The sequence below is a fragment of the Canis lupus genome, chromosome 26 (assembly GCF_048164855.1).
Source record: "Canis lupus baileyi chromosome 26, mCanLup2.hap1, whole genome shotgun sequence".
In the NCBI taxonomy this organism is placed as follows: domain Eukaryota; kingdom Metazoa; phylum Chordata; class Mammalia; order Carnivora; family Canidae; genus Canis; species Canis lupus.
This window is the reverse complement of record NC_132863.1, coordinates 43457161-43478074: the sequence shown is the minus strand read 5'-3', so window position 1 is coordinate 43478074 and position 20914 is coordinate 43457161. Positions and strand designations below refer to the sequence as shown.

At 46.1% G+C, this 20914-nt stretch overlaps 2 long non-coding RNA genes across 2 annotated transcripts; one reads left to right on the top strand and one right to left on the bottom strand.

Annotated features, from left to right (window-relative positions):
- Window positions 1–4559: 4559 nt before the first annotated feature.
- LOC140618662 (uncharacterized) lies at window positions 4560–8057 on the bottom strand. The gene is made up of 3 exons (XR_012018727.1): window positions 7926–8057; window positions 6185–6259; window positions 4560–5225 (listed from the first exon to the last, which is right to left on the bottom strand). It is a non-coding gene; the product is annotated as an uncharacterized lncRNA (long non-coding RNA).
- Window positions 4846–15175, top strand: LOC140618661 (uncharacterized). Its single transcript, XR_012018726.1, has 3 exons — window positions 4846–5046; window positions 12522–12606; window positions 14986–15175. It is a non-coding gene; the product is annotated as an uncharacterized lncRNA (long non-coding RNA).
- The last annotated feature ends 5739 nt before the right edge of the window (window positions 15176–20914 follow it).

Genomic DNA, 20914 nt, shown 5'->3' with positions numbered 1-20914 from the left:
CAAGGTGGGAAACGGGTCTATTGTAGGAGAATGAATCCTCGTCCTCCTTTCTCATTTCACTGCCTCTGCAGATTTTTTTTTTCCACCTCAACTCTATAAAGGGGTAATCCTGACCCTTGTTATTTAAATTGCTCCACCATGGGTAGAAAAGCCGCCCTCAGCCTCTTAAAAAGCCTCTCACCGGTTCTGAGGAGCAAAGCCCTTTCTATTCATTGCTCCTGGTGGAAGTGGCTGGCGGGTGTGAGGAGAGGGCGGGAGCGTTCAGGGCCTGAATGACAAGTCAAGACCAGGCCAGAGCTCATTCACCTTGCAAGTGGGAGGCTCTGGGCTTTACCATTTAGGGCCTCAGAGGGGGAGGAAGAAGGTGCAAAGGGATGAAATCAACCATCCAAGAATTTGGACGCCCTAATAACAGGCCGGATAGATTTGGGGAAAGAATCCGGAGGTCTGGGTTCCTGGTATGGCAATTTCATAATTGAAAGTCTTTTTTTGGGCAGCCCCGGTGGTGCAGCGGTTTAGTGCCGCCTGCAGCCCAGGGCGTGATCTGGAGACCCTGGATCGAGTCCCACGACAGGCTCTCTGCATGGAGCCTGCTTCTCCCTCTGCCTGTGTCTCTGCCTCTCTCTCTCTCTCTCTGCATCTCTATGAATAAATAAATAAAATCTTTAAAAAAAAAGAGAAAAAGAAAGTCTTTTTTTCACCTTGAAGTCTTACAAATCGGTATTAATGAAGGGTTGCACCAACACACTGTATTGAAGCATAGCCTGGGGAAGAAGAATCGTGTTGAGGATTCATTCACATTGCTCAAGAACTTTGAGAAACGAATGAATTCAATGCAAAAGTAACAGGTGTTTTGATCAATATGGGTCAAGGGAAGGTGGCTCTTTGTAACAGACCAAAAGAGCCAACCTTCCTCGAAAGATCTCCAAGGTTCTCAGGGCTTTAGCTTTTTTTTTTTTTTTTTTTTTTTTTTAAGATTTTATTTATTTATTCATGGGAGACACAGACCGAGACAGAGGCAGAGACACAGGCAGAGGGAGAAGCAGACCCGATGTGGGACTCGATCCTGGGTCTCCAGGACCATGCCCTGGGCCAAAGGCAGGTGCCAAATAGCTGAGCTACCCAGGGATCCCTCAGGGCTTCAGTTTTCGAGGAGAATGATGCTTTGAAAAAAATCCCAATGCCTCAACTTGCTAAGAAAGCATTACCAGCCTGTGACATGGAGTCTGGATTCTAGTTGGGTGATTCTGCTAGAGTGATCTCTGGGCGGTGCAGAGAGGCCGCTTGGGCTCACTCTGGCCTGAGTGAGAGGCTGGGGGTGTTCCCTGGGATTGGAAAGGGATCTAGTGGATGAGAAGCAGCTGTGACACCTGCCAAAGCTGCAACAGGGCAAGTCTGCACGTAAAGTACCTGCAAGTACCTGTTGTAGGTTTGCATGAGGAAAATGGAATCACAAGGTAAAAATAGTAAGTGATATTATCATTTTTATTCCCTGACTGTTTGAAGCAAAATTTCATAATTGCCACGTGGAGAGACTTCCCCCAAACCTCGGATAGCCGTTAGCATCTCCAAAAAGCTATGAAGGTAGATGGAGCCAGCCTAACTACTAGATCAGGGATCAGCAAACGATGACCCACAGGCCAAGCCTGGCCTGCGACCTGTTTTGTAAGACGAAGCCTTCTTGGAACCCAGCCGCCTCGTCCCCTTACAGTGTGCTGTGGCTGCTCCGGCTGCTCTGAAGCTACAGCCCCGGAGCTGAGTAGCATAATAGAGATTGCATGGTTTGCAAAGTCTAAAATATTTACCACCTGGCCCTTTGCAGAAAACGTTTGGTGGCCCCTGCACTAGACTGGGGAAAAAAATCCATCTTATTTTTGAAAAAATATTCTGGAAAATGAAAAAATTCTGGAAATTTCATCTTCTGTAATAGATATAGGGGGTCCCTCCTCTTCCCACCAAGCCCTCTAGTCAACTGTTACTTCTGGTGCTGGGTCAGGGTCCAGTCTGTTGGATCTCATAATATAGGTTGACTTGGGGGTATTTCAGCGGGGAAATGGACAAACGTGGTTTTACTTTCTTTTCCCTCCACCCCCCGCCCCTCCTGCTTTTTGAAGCCATCTAACAGAAATCATGGTGTGACAGGCAAATTCTTGCTCATTATGAAATCATAAAGGTCAAACTGCTCACATCTTCTTTGCAGGTAAAATACTTGGTTAACTGAAATATATCAGAAACCTCACCAAGTTATCAGGCTGGCAAATAATTTGACAGATCTCACAAATGGAACTGTTTTGATTTACCTGTTCTGCTTCACATGTAACACCTTCTCGGCCTGCCTCTCTGGCTCTTTGGCTGCTCCGCTGCTCCTGCCTTAAACAATTGCAGCCAAGAGGATTGAGACACTTGAAAGGCTGTCATCAACTGTCCCCATCATCGCTCCCCTTTCTTCCCTGGGAAAGCAAGGAATGTCAGGATTGTTGCAGGGTAATTACCATATCTACAACTGTACAAGATGCTAGCCCATATGGGACACCCCGTAATTTTGCAGCAACAGAAACAAACAACCACTTCTTGATTATGCCTCATATGAACTGTGCTTACCGCATCTTAAACTTCAAAGCATTGAAAATTGCAGCATCTCATAAACAAACCTATTTGGCAATTTTTTTTTCACCTGTCCATAAACAAACCTGCTCCTTCTTTCATTACAAGCCTTTGTGATGACAGAGCTTTGGGTTTTTTGTTTGCGATTTAGAATTATGTAGTCTTCTAAAACCCTTCCCCTTGGTCGAAGTTTTTTTTTTTTTTAAATCTGTAAAATGAAATCCCTGTAAAATAATAACCAGTAGAAGTATGTGCAAAATATATTGCATCTTTAGCATCCAGAAGAACCTACAGGTTTGATAACTTTAATTGGGTCCCTGAAGCAAAATTATTCTTGGAATAACCAAGGTATATATTTTTAAAACATAGCAGAATTTGGCCTTAGGAAATTTCTTTTAATTCTAATATATCAAAATTACTGGCTGTTTACAGAAGAACTGTTCTACAGAGGATTATCTACTTAAGATGTAATTGTGCACTAAGAATGAATTGCAAATATAGAGCAGACTTAAATTCAAGCATAACACGCCAGGGTCATTCGGGTTCTTTAGAGACTTATTCCTTTACTTATTTGTGTATTCCTATTCGCTTCCCCCCCCTTCCTTCTTTTCTCAGCGTTTGGATGATCATAAAGCCATTTATTTTGGCAGCACTAGGTTTGAAAGTTTTGAAGGGCTTCCAAGAGAGGAAGCTTGTCGTTAGCAACTTTAGCTGTGTCCAGGTGGGCGAGGAGAATTCTGAGCACAGGGTGGCAGAGACAGATTCGCTGCCACGAAGTCACACAATCCCGAACCCGTGACGGTCATGCGGTACCCATTTCGTGTGACCAGAGTGGGGGGTCAGGGGGAGCAAATCTCCTCTCTTGCTTGTTAAAGAACTAACCTCTGGTCTCATCCCGCCCGCATTAAAAGGATTTCCACATCCTGTCGGGTACCCCAGAGAAGTCCAGATTGGGGAATTCAGTCTGGAAGATTCCTCACGGAACCAACCATTTCTCTTTGCCTTGGATTTAGAGAGTTGTAGTTGCTGAGTAGTTGATGGGGCAGGCAGGTGGGGAGGGAATGACTGCATGTAGGAGGCTCCACGAAAGTCACCGTTCCCCACCCTGTTATTCTGCTGGTTGTTTATAGTGAGTGGCCCAGAGAGAGCCCTTGCTTCTTGAAGCTTGGGGTGACGCAACTAGTCACTTGTAGAATTTTAGCTTTCAATGACTTGGTACCAAATAGTCTTTGATTTCCTTGTGGGGTAAGTATTGTGTTGGGTATTGAGGATAATTTTAGGCACCTGCCTTTTGCTATGGAGGTTGAGGGCCCAGGCCCTCCTACCCCTTCACCCCAAGACAGCCAGGGTATCTCTGAAGTCGGGCTAACTCAATGGTCCTTAACCGGGGGCACTTCTGTCCTGGGAAACGTTTGACAATGTCTGGAGACATTTTTGGTTGTCTCATGAGTGGTGGGAGGTGCTACTGGCATCTAGCGGGTAGAGGCCAGGGATGCTGCTCAACATCGCACAGTGCACAGGACGGCCTCCACAACAGTTATCCAGCCCCAAATGTCAACCGTGTCGCCCTTGAGAAGTCCTGGGTTCACTGGACGTGCTTTTCTGGGACTTAGAATTTCAGGTCAATCAAAGAAGGAGAGGGCCCCACGGAAGCCGGTCCTTCCAACAGCAGTGCCTATAGGTTAGGGTCCGAGCTGTCGGGCTGCAGTATGGTTGCTTTCCTTCCTGCTGCCTGCCTGTGCATTCCTGCCTGCTCTCAAGTCTGTGCTCCCACAGATCCTGTGAGTGCCCCCGCTCCCCTTGGGCCGTCATACTTACTGTAAGCTCAGTCGGAGTGGGTTTCCTTTGCTTGACACCAAAACCATAATTTTTTTCATTGTTGCTTTTTAAAACTTAGACATCTTTTTCCTTAAAAGTGATAGAATTAGTCCACCTCCAATGGCATCTTACACAGAACCTCATTAAATAATGCAGGGGAAATTGGAGCTGGTCTGGTGAGTTATCTGGTCTTCCCTCCGCCTCATTACGCATAACCCATTTCCCACACCAGCGCCTGAGAGGAGCGTAAGGCCTCAGGAAGCCCATTTATAACCACTAGCTTCAAGTACTGTAGGCACCTGTTAAATTGTAACCTGAAGGTAGACTGTGTGAAACCATCATCAGGCATTCATACCTTATTTGGAAGGGATTTATATGATTTCCTGCCCAGTGAGCAATCAGATATCCAAAGGTGAGGATATATCTTGGAAGCAGAAGCAAGTTAGGAAAAGGTTCAGGGCATTGGACCCAGCCTTTGGGGGCAGTCTTTGTTTGTGATGGTTTTGAGAATGACCTTTCCCCATCTTCCAGAAGCAAGCAGCATAAGGCTTGGCAGGAAGGTACGAGTCCTGGGAAGGATATACCTACACCTGGGGTCACGACTTCAAATGCCTGCAATGCCAGGTGGGTACACAGAGAGTCAGTCGGATAGTGGGTGTGCATATTAAAGATGTAAGAATATTCTTTGTTTCCACATCAAAAGCATATGTCTCTTTTTTTGGTCTTGAAATGTGTGTTCCATCTTAGTCTATGTGTGCTCTTTCTTCTTATGACGGACCTTAGTTATAGGACGTAGCTTTCCACTGCAAGGAAAGAAAGAGTGTAAGCGTAATGATAAATGACATCCTGCCCTCCCTCAGTGTTGAGTAATCGGGAGTGGTGGGGACTGTGGCCAACTGGAGGGTGAATGGCCAGCTGCTGACAGATCAGCTCTGACATAGGAGGCCCTGGGAGAATGGGAGTCGAAGACGCCTAAACCTTCTCATGTTTAAAGAGAAGCTAGAAATCTGAATTTTCAGGTGAATCCTCTGTTTTTAAAAAAATTATGAAGGCAAGAAAGACACATCTGTGGGTTGCATTTGATTCGTTTGACATCAGCTTGAGACTGCTGTGTTGTTATTTTTAATCAAAGAAGGAGATACTGTTAAATAAGCTTCCTTGCTTCTCTCTCTCTCTGTCTATTCAGAATTCTTCCAGATTTATCCTTCTGATACCTCTCCTATCACCTTCTTTGTTATAGTTCACACCGTCTGTGGCCTCCTGAGACTCACACTCAGGTTCGAGCTGTGGACAGTAGAGGATGGCTAAAAGATGTGCAGAGTCCTGAAAGGCACAGCGGAGGCATTTCTGTGAAAGTGCCAGTGTGAGCAGAGGGGAGGCAGGAAGAGTCGGAGAGGCCTGTATGGCCCCGGGGTGGACGGACCAGGTGACCAGAGGCGAGGGTTCGTGCACTGGGTGGCACGAGACAGGTGGGATTGGTCCAGCTGAGGAAGGACCCAGGGGAGCATGGGCTGCGTTCTGCAAGCGGGGAGGCAGAAAGGAACATTTTAGGAGAGTTGATTTTGTAGCGATGTGCAGGGTGGATTGGAGCAGAAGGACCCAGAATTTTCTAGGGTGGTGACACTGGATGGGAAAATTAGAGCTGAGTGAAATGTGTAAAAGGAAGGAAAATCAGCTGGATTTGGAGATGCTTAGAATGAGGGATTAGAATAACGAGAATAATGAACATTTCTTGATTGCTAAGTGCGGCGGTGAAGCTCACAGGTTCCAGAGCCAGGCGTGGGTTTGAGCGATGGGCCACCGTTGACGACCGGCATCGTCTCGACGCCTCTGTTTCCTAATCCACAAAACAGAGAAAATAAGTGTCAGCCTCACAGAGTTGTTTTGAAGATGGAATCAGTTAATATTTGTCAAGAGTTTAGGAGACTGACATTAAGCTGTACTAAATGGGTGGTAGATTAACAACGTCTGAGCTGCTTACTCTGCTAACCACTTCCCATGCATTATTGCATTTAACCTGTGCAGACAATTCTGGAATCGGGGTGTGTGTGTGTGTTGGGTGGGTGGGGGCTGGGGGGTAATGAGCTCTTAGTCCTGTTTTGCAGACGAAAACACCGAGGCTCAGAGAGGTTAGGTGACTTTCCTGACATCACACAGTAATCAGCAGAGCCAGAAACGGAACCCAACCGGGAAGCAGAGATGAGGCAATATTATCTAACCAGTGGATGCTCAGGGGCTAACAGTTTTCCACGGGCCTGTCGTAGGGTCGGGAAGTGGCTCACGGCCTGCAGTTGTTGGGATGAAGCTACCTGTGTGCAGAGCAGGGCTGGATGCATGCTTTAGATTGGTGGCCAGACCCGGGAGACTGGAATTCCTCCTCGGCCCTTGACCCCAGCACCTGCCTTCAGGGAGCAGCACAAAGGGAGCTGCTCTGGACGTGCCATGCGGCAGCAACCGTGTTACCCCGCGCCGATTTCCTATCAGTGGCTCCTGTGACTCCTGGCCTTGGTCTGGAATCAACGACTTGCCACCGCTGTTGTGTCCCCGACATCGGAGAGGTTCTGGGTTTTGTTCTGAGCAATCCATAGTGTCCTTTCAAACCTATTAGCAGCTCTGGGCTTTGTTTATGTGCGTCGGAGCGAAGTGGCGTGCTCCGTCATTAACACAACGTTGACAGGTGACCATGGGAAGCCACCGAAGGCTCGAGCTGCCTCCGTGGTAGATTCAAGAGTGCATACGTGTGTGTGTGTGTGTGTGTGTGTCTGCGAGCAGGTGCCTTCCCCACTTCATTGGTATTTTCTCTCTCCTCCCATCGAGCCACACGTGTGTGCCTGTGTGTGTGTGCATACCTGCACGCCCACACACACACACACACACACTCATGCACCAGTGCGTTTGCTGCTGGTTGATACTCTCCCCTCATGCTAAGTTTGATAACAAAGATTTTCTCCTAGCAATTTCACTACTGACCAGAGGCACCCTGTATTTTGAAAATGTACGGAAGCCGTGTATATTCGATACCACGCGGGCTCTCTGTGGGTTTCAAAGGTGGATTAAAGTAGCCGGCTAGGGGGTCGATAGGACATAAAATATGAATGAGATCGTAATTTTATGATGGGTCCTGGAGATGTAACTGTGTTGTAGGCGACCTTGCCCTCCCCCGGTGGGTTGAGGAGCGGCCCCTCCCTGGTGTTTTACTGTCTGGTTTAGGTCAGCGACGGGGAAAAGCAAGAGAATTATGAGTCCAGTGAAGAAGATGCTAAGAATCCTCAGCCTTACGTTTGGTGGGACAAGAACACCGCGCTCAGGTGGATAGGGTGGCTGTAGCACCTCTCCGTAAGGTGGTGGGTTTGGGGGTCAGGGTACAAAAATGTAAGCCAGGGTCTCCAAGAAGCCCTGCTTGCCCTTGGCCGTCGGGAGGTGAGGGCCTCGCTGCTGGGTTGGGGCTTGTGCTCCATGCATGAAACCCAGGGAAGGTTCCCTGCCGTCCCTTCCCGACTCACTTTTCGTAAGCAGCCCTTTATCGTGTCCTGTGGATCTGATGGCCAGACATATGTGGCCCCCTGACTTCTGTCCACCACCGCTCCTGCACACCCAGCTGCTCCCCTCCCGTCCACTGTGCCCTGGCCTCCTGGCCGGACTCTAATCCGCAGCCAGGGTGCCCTTTTCTCGGGGCAAATCTGGTCATATTTTAACCACCCTTCCAACGTCCCTCCCAGCAGGAACATTTCATGAGCTCTCTTTCCCCTTTAGCGGAATGATGAAAACTCTGGCAGATTACAGCTTTGAGCAGTGCCAGACCACGTCACCCCTGCCTCGGCAGCCTGGCCTCCTGGCTCCTCACCCTCAGTGGTCCAGGCTCGGCCCTCGCTTGGGTGCTGGTCCCTTGAGCAGTAGTGACGCTGGTTGCACTGCCTGGGTCTCGTTCCCCTGTCCCTTCCTGCTGTGGCCACCGGTTGGTCCTTCAGAAATCAGCCCAACTGAATTCATTCATTAGGCAAATATCTGTTGAGTACCTACTACGTGCCGGGCAGGGTTCTAGGTGCTGCTGGTAGAACAAAGAGAAGGCAATGCGGGGCACCTGGGTGGCTCAGCAGTTGAGCATCTGCCTTCGGCCCAGGGCATGATCCTAGAGACCCGGGATCGAGTCCCACATCGGGCTTCCTGCATGGAGCCTGCTTCTCCCTCTGCCTGTGTCTCTCATGAATAAATAAGTAAAATCTTAAAAAAAAAAAAGGAAAGAGAAGACAATGGGGCTTATATTCTCTTAGCAAAGAGAGGCCGGTGGGTGTGCAGTGTAATTTTGAGGGGTCATCACTGAAGTGGGGAAGCCAAGGCCAAGTGAAGACAGTAAGAAGAGGTGGATCTTCAAGGGGTCCAGTGCATCTTTTCTGAGGACACAACTTTCTTTTTCTTTAAATTTTAAAAATGTTTAAATAATTCTTTAAAAAGATTTTATTTATTTATTTGAGAGAGAGAGTGAGAACATGAGCCACGGAGAAGGGCAGAGGGACAAGCAGACTCCCGATGAGCAGGGGGCCCAACATGAGGCTTGATCCCAGGACCCCGGGATCATGACCAGAGCCAAAGGCAGATGCTTCACCTACTGAGCCACCGAGGCATCCCCACAACTTTTGAGCAAGACCTGAGTGCATTGAGGAAGTGACTCCTGGAGACCTGTGATTCCCCAGGGAAGCCTTCCCTGACTGGACCCATCCCTGCTGTCATCCACACTCAGGACCACATACTTCTTTGTATTATGGGTCATAATTGGACATTCTACAACATTGTTGTACATTTTGTATGATCACCATTTGTCTCTTGACTCAATTTTTAGCATCATGAGGACATGGACTGCCATCTTTTCCTCTTCCCTCACACCCCCTTGTCCCCAGCATCCATCCAGTAGAGCATGCCTGAAAGGCATGTGTTTAGTGAATATTGCTTTCTATATGGGGAGCCCCAAGCCCTGGCACTTCCCTCTCTCACTGGATCCTTGGGAAGGCCTTTTGTGTCAGGTCGCAGAGCTTGAGGTACCAGCCCCCCTCTGAGCATCCAGTCCTTCTAGGTTTTGGGTCATGAGATGGGAAGGGGCATGGCTTGAGGCAGGAGACCTGATGAGGACTGGGCATGAGGGAAAGGCCAAGTAGAGCCATGGATGGGGCTTTATGACTTTTCCAGGAAGTGGATGTTGGAGAATCAGCACCACCGCTCCTTATTCCCAAATCAGTTGCTATCGAAGCAAACTCATCATCACCTTTGGCAGTGTACTACCACCCACCTCCAATCTGTCTTTGTCAGGAAACCTAGCAGGCAGGTGAGAATATGGAAGAGTGAGTGTTTTTCAGAGGCTCCGGGGGCAGGCTGTATTCTTTTCTTGAACATTGGCAATGATAAATACTACAGATGTTGCGTTAGAGAGATCCGATGTGGAGACCTGAACCTTGAGGCTCGCGGTAACTTCCACTTGAAATAAACCAAGAAAACAGAGAATCGTTAATTGTTGGGAGCCTTTTGTTCTGGGAGGGGGTCCAAGATGAAGAAGGGAAAAGAAGCCTACGTCAACCCTCTCGTCACATGCTCAAGACAACACCTATATTTTGAGACGCGTTGGTAACATTTCAGACCAATTACCATAAATAGAACATCTACTGGGTTTTGATACATTTACCTGTGACATTACACTAAGTGAATCTGTTGGAAGTGGGAGGATCATGCCTCATTCCAGATGCATTTTGGCACTCAGGACAAGACGCAGCTAGTTTAAAAGTGGAAAGGAGGCTGCAGAGGGCAGAAGCCTGGAAGCTTCGAGGCCATCTCCCCCAGCTGCTGTCGAGTGTCCTGCACTCCTGCCCACTCACCTGAGAGCCAGTCCTGTTCTAGGCACGGACTGATAACCCGGGAGGAACCACCCTGGAGGCTGAAAGAAAGGGTCAGGACAGAAACCAGAAACTCAGATGAGCAGGGGCATGAAAAAAAATTAGTTTTCTTATTTAAGAAAGTAGATTTTACCAGGGCTTGGGGAGAGGGAGAAGAATGAATAGGTGGAGCTCAGAGGATGGTCAAGGCAGTAGAACTAGTCTGTGTGACACTCACATTGGACACACATCATTGGACAGTTGTCACAACCCACAGAATCCACACCACCAGGAGTGCACCTCAATGTAACTTGGGGACTTTCGGTAATGCCAATATAACCGTGTAGGTTCATTGATCATAACGAACGGACCACTCTGGTGTGGGATGTTGATAGCTGGGATGCTGTGTGTGTGTGTGTGGGGGTGTTGGGGGTAGGTGGGAACTCTCTGTACTTTCTGCTTAATTCTGCTGTGAACCTAAAACTCCTTTGAAAAGAGTATTAAAAAAATAACTTGCTGGAGCACCCACTATGTGCCAACAAAGAGCTCCCAGGGGAGGCAGTTGTTAAGGAAATCAGTGACATGATCTACTTGCAGGTGTGATAAGTGCTACGAAGGTAGAGCACTGGGGCTTATAGGTGGGTATAAAGAAGATCGAGTCTTGTGGATGGTCAGCATCGCTTTCTCTGAAGAAGGGATATTTGAGTTGAAATAGTCTGAGTACACCAGCAATGCAGCAAAGAAGATCAATGGAAATTATTGGCTCATGGAATTGAAAAATTTAGGAGTATGGTAGCGTCAGGTATGGCTTGATGCAGGTACTTCATCAGTGCCATTCGAGCTCCCCTGTTCTCCTTTTCTCAGCACTGTTTTCTTCTGTGTGGGTTTTATCCTCACTCACAGGACAGCCTGTGGTGGTACCTATGGGCCTGGGCTGGCTTGCTTGCTTTATTTATTTATTTATTTATTTATTTATTTATTTATTTATTTATGAGAATGAGCAGGGTGAGGGGCAGAGGGAGAAGCAGACTCTCCATTGAGCAGGGAGCTTGATGCAGGCCTCCATCCCAGGACCCTGGGGATCATGACCTAAACCAAAGGCAGATTCTTTTTTTTTTATTATTATTTTATTTATTTTATTTTTATTTTTTTTTTCTGAAGGCAGATTCTTAACTGACTGAGCCATACAGGTGTTCCTGGACTGGGCCTTAAGGGCCTTATTCATTGGGGGAATGCTTAGTGTAAAGAGGGCTGGTGGGAAAAGGAAATTTAATACATGTTTGTTGAATAAATAAAAGCATGTTTCCACTTATATGATCTTCTGTGGGTGACATTGATTAAGCACCTACATCAAGCCATACCTGAAGCTAGACCTAGGCCTGGACTTCTCAATTCTGTGAGCCAATAAATACTCTTTGTTTTATTGGTTTGATTGCTTTATGGTATTCTTAAGCAGCTTCAACTGAAATATATCACTTCTTCAGAGAAAGATCCCTGCCCACCCAATAAAATTTTGGCCAACTTACACAGACACAAGCCCGCATGCTTTTCTTTCCTTTTCTTTCCTTCCACTCTTTGCCTGTTGAAATCTGTTCCATTTGTGAGGGGCTGAATTGTGTCCCCCCAATCCATATATTGAAGTCCTAACCCCCACAGCATCTCAGAATGTGACTATATTTGAGACAGGCTCTTGAACAAGGTAATTAAGATAAAAAGAGGTTGTTAAATGACTCCTGTGACTGGTGTCCCTATAAGACGAGGTGGTGGTTAAAGACACAGACACAGTGAGCGGGCCGTGGGAAGACACAAGGAAAAGATGGCCATCCATGAGCCAAGGAGAGAGCCGTCCGACCCTCTCAGCCCATCTCAATCCTGCCCACACCTCCATATCGGATTATGAGCCCCCTAAACTGTGAGGAAATAAATCTCTGTGATCTAAACCCCCTCAGTCTATGGTACTTTGTCATCCAGCCTCAGCAGATGCATGAGCCTTATCAGACTCAGCTCAAATCTTTTCTTCTCCATGAAAGAACAGAACAAGGATTGGCAGACTTGGCCCTTGGGCCAAATCTGGCTGGTAACCTGTTTTTTTGTGATAAAGTTTTATTGGCACCCAACCACACCCATTTGTTCACTTACTGTCTGTGGCTGGTTTTGTGCTGCAAAAGCAGAGCTGAGAAGTTGCAGCCGAGCCGTCATGGCTCACAAAGCTGAGAATATTATCTATATGGCATTTTACAGAAAATGCATGCTGATCCTTGGTGCAGAAGAGTGGTTGGCAGCCTGGGCTGTGCTTTCAGACAGACTTGGGTTCAAATCCCCACAGGTACAGATAAATTACTTAATCCCTCTGAACAACAACAAAAATTTCTGGTGTTATAATAATTAATACGAACACCACTTTGCTGGTGGGGGTTGTAATGCTGACCTGCTAGATGCTGGAAGTGTTGTTGAATTGGTTTCTTGTCTAACTGGAAAGTTTTTCTTGAGCCAAAAGTAATTTCTTGATGATTTATGCCATGTGTGACTCTGAATTGATGGAATGTGTCCCATAAAGATGACCAGCCTTCTCCCTAGTTTTTTTTTTTTTTTTTCTTTTTTCTTGAAGCACAAAAGTCTCATCTCTGCTGGCAGGTGGGCCATGTCAAACTCCCACAGTGAGCTAGCAGAGAAATCTGAAAACCTTCCACTGGGAAGGCCATGGTGGTGGCTGGAGGCAGGCTGCAGGGGGCACGCCCTGCTTCGAAGCTGCACGATGCTTTGTCTAGATGGCTTCCCTGCTCCTTTATCCTGATCAAACATGGCTTTATGAAGAGCTCTGTTTAGGTTAACCAAATGTAGAAGCAAAAAGAGGACATCAAACCTCAGAAAGCATGTTGCGATGAGGTCACTGACTGCTATTGGGGTTCAGTCTGCTTCTCTCGGGTATAGAGCATGCAAGACAGCTGGTGACTAACAGCCCAGGTTAGGGGCAGGGTGAAGAGAGTCCAAACCCTGACTGTACTGCTGTGCTACCCTGAACTGCTGGCTTAACCTCTCCGAGCTCCAGTTCCCTGACCATAAAAGAAAAGATACTAGTAACCTACTTCGTAGGTTGGAGTGAGGATAAAATGAGGTGATATATATAGAAGCACCTGGTTTTCTCTCACTCCACAGGGAATGTTGTGTAATTATTAGCTGTTATGATGATGATGGGCTAACATTACCTCCATTTCCTCCTGGCTTACCAGCTCATGAAAATTATGTAGGAAAACTTGCTTCAGGGGTTAAGGTAAGTTGAGTAGTGCAGTTTAATGGCTCACTCAGTTTTTATTCCGTGACAATCTTTGAAGGTAGACATTTGTGACCCAAAAGAAGTCTTCACCTAAGAAACCTTGAAACAGCCAGTATCTGAGTGGGAGAAAAGGGGGTTTTCCTTTTGAGAACCTGGACTTGGTGTGAAGTTACTTTCCTTTTTTTCTTTTTCTTTTCTTTCCTCTTTTTTTTTTTTTTTTAAGGAGAGAGAGAGCGAGAGAGAGAACAAAGTGGATGTCTGAGCAGTGGGGACAGGCAGAGGGAGAGAGAGAATATTAAGCAGGCTCCAGGGGAAGTGTGGAGCCTGACCTGGGGCTCAATCTCAGAATCCTGAGATCATGACCTGAACCAAAATCAGGAGTCAGAGGCCTAACAACTGAGCCACCCAGGTACCCTTGAAATAACTTTCTTTTTTTAAAAAAAATATTTTATTTATTTGAGAGAGAGAGAGAGAGAGCGAGCGCAAGCACATGAGTTGTGGGGAGGAGCAGAGCCAGAGGGAGAAGCAGACTCCCCACCGAGCAGGGAGCCCCACGCGGGGCTGGATCCCAGGACCCTACAATCATGACCTGAGCCAAAGGCAGACGCCTAGCCAACAGAGCCACCCATGCACCCCTGAAATTACTTTCTTAAGTCAAACTTGCATACGGTTTTCAGAAATTGTTACCCCCACAAAGCCAAACCTGCAGAACTTGGTCCATCCCACTCCTCTCTCCCCGCGACCCTGTCTCCTTCCTCCTCTTTCTGTTGCTCTCTGTGCTCAGTCAGCAACACGAGCACCTGTAGGAAAGGGTGATGATGCAGAGGATGTGGGGAGGTTTCTATGACTGCCAGCGCTGTGAAGGCCGGGAGGGCTATTTCTCACGCTGAAGGAAACCTAAAGGGAGTATCACACTTGCTATGGACATTGCCCATTCGGATGTATTTCCTTCCTGCAGCACGTTATAGAATAGAAGACATTGAAGGAAAATGGGCAGTGGCCAGGTGATATTGGATTTTCCAGGAAGTGTTAATTGGAATCAGTGATGATTTTGATCTTTGATACTTGGTTAAGATTTTGGAGCCTGATTGTTGAAGTCCGGTTCTTTTTTCAATAATCCAGGGAATTGACCCCACAGATCCCCCTTAGAATCTGAGACCCGATTGGTCATCTTTAAAGAACCGCGGACGTGGCCTGAGCCCCACAGTGTTTGGTGAATGGATGTAATCATGTCCTTAAGAAAGCATATCCTGTGGCCAAAGTGAAATCTTTCTAATTTTAACTTAAGTTTATTTATTCCTTTTTGTTGCCTGGCCGGTTAATAACTTCACTATCAAAAATCTGCAGGCAGTAATTTAGAAATCTCCTAGGCATCTCGTTTCTATGTTAATCCATCCCCGATTCCTTTAACTTGTTCTTTTTTTGAATCAGTTTTAAACTCTTCTGGATGGATGCTGGGCTACGTGATCCCACTCAGCTGGAGAGCCTCTGGGATGAATGGGCCAATTCCAGAGCCACTGCCGATAATCTGCAAGGCAGAAAATCCAATTATGGGTAATTAGGAGTCACTCCAAGATTCTGTAGACAGTAGCTTGATGCTGCCTTATGGCTATAAACAACCGTCTCTGAATAAAAACTAATTTGAAATAGCTTGACTACTAATTTCTACCATTATTTGTATGTTTCTCAGCAGTTTTCATCGCCATGTGTTCGACTTTAGTGTCCTCGGATCTAAGAATTATACACGTCAGCATGTATTTTTGCAGATAATGGGTGCATTGTCTGGAGCTATAGTGAAGTTCTCTCCGTGCTATTCACATGATGGTGAGCCCCAGTAAGATTTTCTAGTAATAAACGGGATGACTTAGTCCCTCAGATCTGGAGCAGCAACTTATTGCTCACCCTCATTTCTGTCTTTTTCCACCCATGACACTCTTTCAAAATAGAAAAGGCTTTTTATTATGAAAATATCCCTTACACGCATTGAAAAACTTCAGAAAATTGCAAAAAAATATTAATCATATTTAATTCACCACCCAGAGATGACCATGATGAACTTTTGGAATAGATCTTTTATTGGTCTGTCTTTGTGTTTCTGTTTCTCTCTTCTTTTTTTAAACTTAAGTAATTTCTATACCCAACATGGGACTTGCACTCACGACCCTGAGATCAAGAGTCACGCACTCCTCCGACTGCCCTGTCTTTGTGTTTCGTATTGTCTCCTACTCTATTTAGAAACGTGAGATCTTCCTATCTATTCTGTTTTGTAATACGGTTTTTCATCACTTTATTACGTGATAAATTTTTCATCACTTTATTAAGTGATACATTTTTCATTGGTTTATTAATTATCTTTTTATCATCAATAAACATAGATCTTTATCACCACCTTAAACGACTGTGGAGTAGGGTTCTAAAACATGTATATTAAACACTTCTGTCATTATTTTAGGATCATCTCATCACTGTCTCCTACTTCTAGCTACTGCTGGTGAGCCCATCTACCTGGAGGCTTTCACTAGCTTTTGTGCAGAGGCAGTTCAATGGAAAGTGAATCACCTTCCAACATATAGTGCTGGGACAACTGGATATTTATGTGCAAAACTGAACTTCAATCCTTGCCCCATTGCATACACAAAAATTAAAGTGAAATAGATCATACACCTAAATGTCAGATCTGTCAATATAAAATTTATAGAAAAAAATAAGAGAAAATATTTTTTTTTAGCCTTGGGCTAGGCGAAGATTTGTTGGATAGGACGTAAAACAATGAACCATGAAAAAGAAATGATTGGTAAGTTGGATGAAAAAGACACTCCACTAAAATATTGGCAAAAGATTTAAATAGGCATTTCACCAAAGAATATGTATGAATGGCAAACAAGCACATGAAAAATTGCTTAACATCATTGGTCAATAGGGAAATGCAAATTGAGGTCACGACGGATACCATTTCACATCCACTAGAATGGGTAAAATTAAAGACTGACAGTAGCAAGTGTTGGCAAAGATGTGAAAGCAAAACGATAGAGGGGCTTTAGAAAACCTGGAGGCAGTTCTTAGGAGTGTCAGCAACACTCACCACGGGGCGAAGCAATTTCATTCCCAGCTGTTTTCCCCCCAGAGGTAAAACACATTCACACAGAGCCTTGTGCGTGAACGTTTGTAGCAGCTTTATTCATAGTAGCAGCAAGCTGGAAACTACCCAAAAGTCCGTGAATAAAGGAATTGTGGTGGAGTCACACAGTGGAGTCCTATACAGCAGTCAAAAGGCTGAACAACAAATACACGCTACCAACATGAATGGACCTCAGAGGCAATATTGAAGTCAGCCAGGGACAAAAGCCCTCATAGGAAATTCTCAATAAAGCTAGAATTCTGTGGGCCACAAGCAGATGAGTGTGGCTGCAAAGGGCCTGGGGTTGGGGTTGGGGATTGACTGCAGAGGGGCATGGGGGACCCTTCTGGGGTTATGAACATTTTCTCTGTCATGATTCTGCTGGTGGTTATATATGACTGTGTGTGTTTGTTGAGAATCGTCAGGTCGTGCCTTAAAATGAGTAAAGTGTATCATACGTAAATTATACCCCCATAAAGGAGATTAAAAAAAGAAAAAAGATGTTTTTTTTGGGAAATCAAATGGAGGAATGTGCCATGATTCCTGCACTTGTACAGTGAGTGGTTCACACCAGCCGGGAGGTTCAGGATTCTAGAATCTTCCGGCAGGCATTTGTCAAGCAGCAACACCTGAAAATCCGCATTCATAAAGACTTCTATTGCTGTCAGGACTGGCGCTTCTCTTCATGTGAACGCACCACGAGGGGAACATCTTGCTAGCAGCATCCAGAGCCTTCTCTCTGCAGTCTGAACGACTGCTGTGGATTGGGGATCTTGTCTCTCCCCGTTCGCGGAGGATTCTGAGGAGCTGGGAGCTGGCAGCCCAAATTCTCCCTTGATGTCTCCCCGCGTAGCTGAGATCTTAAACAGAGTTGGAACTGTTTCTTTTTGCAATCTCTCTGTACCCTCCTGCCCTGTTCCCCTGGCCCCGGACCGTGGGTTTCACTCCCATTTTTCCTATCCTCACCCGCTGCTGAGCCGTAAGTAAAATATTCAGAGGTGGAGGTATTCTGGGGTGGCGTGCTCTCTTCAACTGGGACCCTAATTTCCCCCTTCAATTTACTTTTTGCACAGCTTGATACGCATCAGTGGCACTAAATAAATAAGCCATAATTAATACATATTTGGCTCTTGTACTGTTTATTTTCCTCTTCTGAAACTCAGATTAGAATATGCATCCCACAGCTCGAATGTTTAAATACTAAACCAAAGGGACTCTTCTACGCCCTTCTTTCTCTTGTCTTACGGTAAACTAATTATTTTAATGAGGGGGATGGCACTGGCCCAGAGTCCTTCCATTTTCACTCCTAATAACTAGATGATTAAGAAGCATATGTTCGTAGAAGAGAGTGGCCAGTGAGCAAACTGCAAGTGTGAGTGTGTAAGGGAGAAGAGGAAGTACCGAGGAGGAATGTTCCTTTGCCTTCGGAAAAGCCTCCCCAGCAAGCAGTGGTGTGCTGTGGCTCCATCTCCAGAAAATGCATTTGGCAGCATCCTTCCTGCAGTCCTCAGGATGCACCACTGAGCATTTGCAGAGTGAGAAGAGAGGTCCAGAGTGGAGGCATTTCTGCAGTCATGCCTAGGGCAGCCTCGTGAAATACCCTACTGCCGTCTCTTAGGGTGAGTGGAGGGGACTGTTGGGTTGTTACGGCTTATGGGAACCCAAGTATTTGCTCAGTGCTCACTATGAGCCAACAGCTAAGTACGCAGGGTGCTATCTCACGCTGCTAGTAATCATATGACATAGGAACTATTGCCATTTTGCAGGTGGGAAAACTGAGGCTCTCATAGAGGTGGAGTAACTTGCCCAAAGTAAGTGGAGCATTTGAGCCTAGGTCTCCCTGATTCAGGTCTGGGTTCCTGGCCGTCGCGCCCCTACTTGTCAGGACCGGTCCTATGGGAATTTGAGACCCCTGTCAAATGGCGTTGTTGGTGTCTCACCATTGGGGCTGGTGAAGAATTTTATTTCCAGCAGCCAACAATCGGAGTGGCAGTCAGATAATTAACTTGTCTTCCCCGAAGGAGGTTTGTTCACGGGACAGTCTTCAAACGGGGCATGAAAAGGCGCTTGGCAAATTGCAAAAGGAAATAACGCTTCAAAATGAAAAATTGATGCACATTTATCAACCGTGGGTAACAAAGGAGCAGTCCTCATCCGTTTGGGGCCATCGCTGAGATCCGTTACAAAGAGTCACACCGATGATGGAAATGGTTGCATTTCTTGACTCCAATCTCTACCAAAGCAGAGATGATTTTCCAACCACTGTGTTACTCGGGCCCCACACGGGCTCCCTCTCTGTTTTTTTTTTTTTTTTTTTCAGTTGCTGTTTTAATACAGCGAAACCCACTGGGCTGTCCTCGGTGGCATCGGCCACGTGCAATTGCGACCTTGTAAAATGGTTCTTTCAGATGGATCCGAACCCAAAGCCCTTGTGAACACCAAGAGAGGGGTCATCCAAGAGCAGTTTGCGTTTCCCCCACATTAAACCTTGTGCTAGTGGAGACGGGGCACGAGGCAGTCCCGGGGTTCGTGGGCACTTGGATTATGAGATAAAGGTAATGCCCCCGAGAGAACAAAAGAAAAGGAAGTTTGGGAAGTTCCTGGTGACTCGTTCTCCCGTTCGATCTACCTGGGTGTCAGATGAACAAATGGAATAATTTATTCTCCTTTTCTTTCCCTGCCTCCTCCCAAACAGGCTTTCTTACCCTGTGCCTTTGGGAACCTGAGTGTGAGATCAGCAGATCCCAATCCCAATCCCAATCCCAATCCCAATATCAATCCCAATCCCAATCAGCAGAAACTAGCGCAGAATCGTAGATTGTTTTGTGTTGAGGTGAAGCCACATGCCTCCCCTTAGTCTCATCAACGGAGCCAGGGAAGAGGGTATTTAATGCACATTTAATTAAAGGCAGTAAAAATTGGCTTCAATAATGAAAAATGAAATTAAACCCCCCACCCCCACCCCAGTAATTAAATACCAACCAACGTAGCGGTTGTTTTTTCTTAAAAAACAACCTTCTTTTAGGGACTTTACTCTTTCTGTAGCACCACTGACTTCAGCCCGTCTGTAATCTTTCTATCTGCCCATCTGGACGCGGAGGGGCTGGGATTGCCTCACTTGACTGCGGTGCCTTCCTCCGCAAAATTTTCAATGATAGAGTTCGTCGCTGCTGTGAACTTCTGTACCAGCTCTTGGCATTCTATCGAGTATAAATAGTTTTGCCACAAGCTGGCATGATCAAAAGGCAATAGCACGTTTTCAAGTCTACATGCGGAAACACATCTTGAAAATACACGTACATTTGTTTATAAAGGGGATGAAAGAGATTAATTTGCAATTTTTCCAGTCTTGCTCTGGCCTTATGAAAGGAAGTGAGTTTTGCTTCAGGCATTGGGCTCTCGCTTTCTTTTCTTGAGCAGGATCTGGGGAATGAGAAGGGAAAGCAACAAAGAATGATGTCAGAGGGGCCCGAGGGAAACGCGTAATAAAACAAATAAACAAGCGATAAACAAGCATAGATTGGGGCAGAGAGGAGGGCGAGAAAGGGTCAGAAGAACCCTATGGGCTGAGTTCCCAGGAAATGTTTCAGAAGTGAGTCTGGGAATCCTTCATTTTCCATGTGGAGGACAGTGAAGAGCAGAATTGGGTACAAAGCATTTAAGAAAATGTTTAACATGTGTGAGTTGTGTGAATAATAGCCTATGTTTTATCAAGACTCACGGGAGTGAGTAAAGATTTGGATTCCTTTTGGTTGTATGTCTTATCGTTCTATTATTATTATGTTTTGGAATAGATAGGGTCAGCCCCGACCACGTGGGCTTCTGGTTACATCCAGATATTTGTTCATTCATTCACCATTTTTGCTTTATTTAGCTGTTTTGTGCCTCTTTTGTGTGAAGCATTAAAAGGTCTTGGCTTCTTAGACATGCTGTTGGGTTTTTTTTTTTTTTTTTTCAGACGATCATGTAACTTCAGGTGATGCCCAGACCTTCCACTCCCTCTCTGAACCCTCTCCTGTCTGACAGCTCATTTACCTTCTGAATCAGTAGAAGCAGGGAATAAGCTGGGAAAATCTTTTTGGTTTAAACTCCCAGTCAGGGAGTGGTGTGTGAAGATTTGCTGGAACTGGAGCAGGATGCTGTCTAGACGGTCAGGGAGGATGGGGCTCTCCCCTTGCAAGAGTATCCCTGTTAGAATCCAGTTTCTATTGTAGTCTATAGTGTCCACTGGTGATGGGGAAG